A 5773-nucleotide genomic window follows, 5' to 3' on the forward strand; every position below is an offset into this window, starting at 1 on the left:
TGAGGCAGTAGCAATAGCTGCTAAAAGATGTTTCTTTATAAAAGCTGCTGAAATAATCCAACATAGATATTTTGAAAATGACTTGACTTTGAAATTTGGATCTAAGGACATGATGCTTTGGAAAGGATTTTCTATTTTGTTTTCACAGAGGGTGATAGTCTGTGGATGCCTCTATCCTAATATGGTAGGATGGACCACGCCCTACTTAAAGGTTGCTGTGAACACCTTTAAAAAATTGCTTCGCTCAACTGCCAACTGAGATAAATCAATAATGATGCCACCATTCAGCAGGAAGCATTTTGGAGAGAAAAAACTGCACCCACGTTCCCAAATATGGCTTATAAACGTTCTTTTACATTTAAAGTGGGATGTGATATAGATATGAATATTTGCATTAGTATAGATTTTGCTTTACTGATAGAGATTTTAGGTCAATTTTGTTATATGTACATGCATTTTTGATCTAATTAAGGTATTGTGATTGTGTAGTTCATTTAAAAATAAAATGTATATAGGTTAATAATGGATAATCATTAATAATAGTCAAGTTTGTAGTCATGTTAGTTAGAGTTTCTAGCTACATAGATATATATATTTCTGTTAGATAGGCATTATTCATATCTCTCTAGACTACAAAATAGGGTATTTAATATTTTAGTACCTTAGGGTTTTTCATGACTGTGAGACACTCTACTCTTGGCAGCACATATCTACTTCAGGAAGAAGATGGGCATCACAGAGGATCCTTATGGAGTTTGATAGCCATTTGGGGAAGAAACTGCTCTTGCCTGGATTGTTGCATAAACTGTACACAGAAAACACTCAGAGAGAGGTCTACTGAACTTGCCTAAAGGTGAGATGATCTTTTCGTGTTCCTGATTCAGGAAAGGGTCAGCAAAACATTCTTCAAGACAAGCAGATAGTGACTGCCTTTGAAATTTCCTGCTTCATGGAAATGTCTGCTGGAAACTATGGGCCTGTAGGCTGAGGATGGAAACACAAACGGTACAGAGGAACTTTGGGTGACTGTCCAGGCAGCGAGATGTCTCTGTCATTTCTAGAGTTTGAAAATGGCTTACTTTTTGTTTGCTTAGGTAATACTGTATTATTCTGGAGTCTCTGATGGAGTTGAAGAATTGATAGATAGTTATAGTTTTCCATTGTTATGATAAAAGATAAAATAGATATAAATACTGTAACTGTAATTCTTGCTTGATAACTGTTTTGTTATATGTAGTTTTGCTATGTTAAAGTTAAAGATTCCGTTCTTATTTAAACAGAAATAGGAGTAATGATGGAGTATAGGTCATTGGTTAATTAAATAAAGAAACTGTTTGGCCTGAAAGGTTATAACATAGGTGGGTGGAATAAACATAAGAGAATGCTGGGAGGAATAGGAATTGAGCTTAGAGATGCCATGCACCTCTCCCATGGGCAGAAATGGTAGCTCTGCACTCTGAGGCAGATGGCGATACAGCCAGCCACCAGGTCAGACATGCTAAATCTTTCCTTCTAAGCGCACCTCGTGCTGCATCATACATTATTAGACATGGGTTAAGAGGCTGAAAATAATGGGGCAGGCAGTGTTGAAATGAATAATTTTGTGTTGTTATTTCGGAGCATAACCTTACAAGGCGGCCCCATGGGGATGCAGCCCTGCTGCTCAAATTTCTACAATCAAGGTGGAAATGGAAGAAGGGAAGAAAGAAGAGAGAGAGACAAGGAAGAATGGAAGAATTCAATCATTCCTTGGAAAAATGAGTGAACCAATGAATGAGGAGACCTAGTAGGAAAAAATGTGCTGCATTCCCTCAGAGAGTCAGGTCAAATTAAGGATTGACAAGGTTTTCCACTAAGGAGGAGGCTTATTCCATTTTACCTTCTTTGTGCTCCAGGCCCACCTACAAGAGTGATGATGAGGACAGGGAGAAGAAGAGGAGAGGGTGTACCAGAATTCCCTGGTACAATTTCTCACCCAAATTGTAGCCAAATCACCTGACCTGGGACAGCTGATCTACATGCTGGACCCTAACTCCCAGTTTGACAACTCTAACATTTTAACCAAGTTTGTGAAGATGAAGGAACCAAAAATAGCCCAGTTACAGGATGGCAGGTTCCTTCCAGGATGGGAGTCAGACATCAGTACCATACTGGTGTTTGGCAGTTTGATGGGTGTGTGGGGTCTTTGCCAGACTCCACCTAGCATCATGGATTCCCTACTTTACTGATATTATGGAGTTCTGTGCATTCATCATATGTGTGCATGTCACACACTAGTGGGCATCATATGTACATGTTTATCCTGTGTGTGGGTGTGTGTGTTCATGTGTTTTATAGCCCAAGTACTACAGAACATGATCAATGAAAGAGAACACTGTTTTCCAGATATGGCAGGGCAATTATTTAAATGAACTGACAAGGGTTGGATGGCATGGATAAGACCTATGTGAGTTCAAGGCATAACGAATCCAGGCATGACAAAGTAGGTGGCAGACAGAATTCTGGCAAAACTAAGTAGGTAGCTTGATGTCCAACTTACTGGAGAAGAGCAACTGAGCGGAGACACTTTTCACTAAGCAACATGCTCTAGTGGAGATCAAACATCCTTTGACTTACAGCCAGTACGAATTAAACCATTCATCAAATGAAACCTAATTTTCTCTGATTTTGAGTATACATTTGTGTCCCTTCCTGATTAATCTACTCTTTATCCTCTTAAGTCCCAATACCTCACGCTGATATCGGTCACATCTTTCTATTTGACATGGTTTTCCCTCAAGCTTCATACCGCCCCGAGGTCATACAAATTTTTGTCCCCTCTCCACTGCTTCCTTGACAGCCATCTTGTCCTTTACCACACCACGCATCCCCAGTCCTTTACTCTCCAAGGGGAAAAGACCATAAATCCTGCTTTGTTTGGAGGCATGTATTTCTGTGATGCCCCATCCACCAAACACAATCCATCATTGACCAAATAACACAACATGTTAACAAATTTTTATTCTTTGAGAAAGAATAATCCATTGGAAAAGATACCAGGATTCATAGAAGACCTGAGGTATCTCTGAAAAAACACATTCCCAAAGAGAGCATTAAGTCTGCCCCTCAAAATTTGAGAATTTCACTTTAACAGATCTTCACCAAATCATAGACATAGATATGGAAGTCATTATCAAACTTGATGAAATACACAGAAGGTTTGTTGGGAACTTGGCAAATAATTTTACCTATCTCTTGGGTTCCATCTTTTTTGTTGTACTGCACTCTTTTGCCCTCCAAGGAATCCCTGCCTAATTCCAAAGTCACCTCTACTGGAGGACATTCAGGCGTGATGTGGAGGTTGCCTTCAATGGAATCATCATGATGGTGGTAAAGGTACAGGACCGGATCATTCTCGTTGACAATGTAGAAACAGGTCGTTATGGTCTGCACCTCACCTGGGACCACGCCACTCCACTCTTCCTTAGAGCCTGGCATGATGTGGAGGTTGCCTTCCAGGTAGTCATCCAGGAGGTGGTAAATGTACAAGACCGGATCTTTCTTGTAGGTAATATAAAACCAGGTCTTCATGATTGGCACCTCTTCTAGGACCATCCCGTTCCAGTCATTCTTAGAGCCATTTGTGCCCATGAATGTATGTTTCACTGCTCTGCCAACTATGGTGTTTGAGAGATGAGTGTCTGTCACCTGAGGAAATGGCACATTATTAGGCAGGATCTTCAGGTTTACAATCCTTTCATCATTATGAAGCTCCAAGCCATAGACACAATCAATCCCATCATATTTCAACAAATAGAGAGAGGGATATGTTGGCAGTTGATCTAGAATGATGGCTTTCCAATGGGTGACTGGTTCATTGGCTTCCTTCCAGCCATGAGAAATTCTGCGGCCAACAATATTCTCCAGGGCCTCAAAAGGCTTACTAAGTTTTTGCTTCTGGAGCGATGGCCCATTCTTCTTCTGGAGAGGTGGCATGCAACTCATACTAAGAGGCATCTTCATCATGGCGGGAGACTTTCTGAGATAGGCCACAGCACTCCTGTTCCACTGTCTCTTGGCTCTGTTTCTGTGCTTGGGCTTCATAGCAGCCTATCTCTGCATAGGAAGAACTCTTCAGTTTAAATCAAACACAAAGTGGTTTCCTCCACCATAAGTGCCTGCAAGGATAAGAAGGTGAGGATGTGAGGTCAAGGCTGTTTTTAGGAATAAGTTTGGAGCAGGTGAAAAAGGCAGGGCTGAATAGATTTGGATACCTAAATGGAATATGTTCTTAAGAAATTAATAGGAAAATTATCAAACTCTTGTCTACAGCTCAGTATATGTGTATCAGAGACATATTCCTGCTGCAAAATGCAATTGACCTCTACTGAGAAACCTACTTCCTGACTTACTATATCAATGAGAGAGGAAGCTATGCCTATACCTAAAGTGAGAAAGAAATATCTGAACAGATGGCAAAGAATTCAAAGAGCAGCCACTCCTCTCCTTACCACTCAAGCTACTGGTTAGTTGGCTGATCTATAACCACCTGCCCAAGGTCATGGCACTCCAGTCCACTGGCTCTCTCTATTGTGTCTCCTGATCCAGATCCAGGTTGATTACATAAAGATATTCTGTATCTTCATTAGAGAAGTGAGTACTGTGAGTCAAACTGCCAAAAGAAAGAAACATTAATCTGTGCAACAGCACCTCTTAGAAATAATTATCTTTTAAAACACATATGGACAAAGAGGATTTTTGCCATTTAAGTGGACTGAGAAATTGGACATTTTTAACAAAGATAGAGTGACGAGAATACCTGACATTAACCGTCCCACAGCTATCAAATATAGGAGCTGTTAACGACATAAATTTTGGACCCAGAGCAGATTTGAAAGAAACCTTTCTTTGACTACAGAGGTCCTAGTTGCTTCCTAAACATATTTACCAAAAGAAAATATCTTGGCTCTCTAGATTCCAACTTCTGGAAATTCGGTTGAACAGTTGAGGAGCCCAAGAGCTGAACTGACCTCCTCAGCCAGCGTGAAGATAGTAAGCCCACCTTCACAGAAGACTAGTGCTTCATGTGTAACAGAGTTGCCACCCCCAACCAAAGCTTTGTGACATCATCAAGGCTCTACTTATGTCATAAAACTCCTCCTAGCCAGGTTTCTTCCCTACTAACCCCCAGAAATATCCAGCATACAGGTCCTAAAATGCTGCTCATACAGCCCCATGAAGACCCAAAATAAAAACTCCAATCTTCTTCCCAATTACTTGAGTCATATTTTCCAAGTAACTCAACCCCTTTATGTGTTTTTTTTTCTGTAAAATAATTTTTGGTCTGAGTCAACAACTCACATGAATGTTTATTTTTTCCTAGCTCCAATGTCCTCATTGGTTATTTTCTATTGATTTTTCCATTACTTCATAATAATAATTATCAAACTTTCCACTTCTCTTCCTCCTCCCACATTCTTCTTGCTCCTTAAATAAACCTCTCCACTCAAACACCAGTCCAAATAGAGGGCAGGGTACTTTGAGCTGTGGGAAGTCCAAGCCCACCCTTCATCCATCCAGATTTAGCAAGGTATGCATCCACAAAAAATATGATCACAAAAAGCCAGTGTATGATATGCAGACAATTGCAAGTGCCATTATCTTTGGCTTCTCCGTCTGCCCCAATTGTCAGCCACATTCAGAGCTTCCAGTTTGATCCCATGTTCTTTCATTCCCAGGTCACTGGATTAGTTGAAATCCCCTTAGTTCAGGCACAGTGTCTCATAGTGTGGAC

This window comes from Microtus pennsylvanicus, assembly GCF_037038515.1.
Source record: "Microtus pennsylvanicus isolate mMicPen1 chromosome Y unlocalized genomic scaffold, mMicPen1.hap1 SUPER_Y_unloc_2, whole genome shotgun sequence".
Classification (NCBI taxonomy): Eukaryota; Metazoa; Chordata; class Mammalia; order Rodentia; family Cricetidae; genus Microtus; species Microtus pennsylvanicus.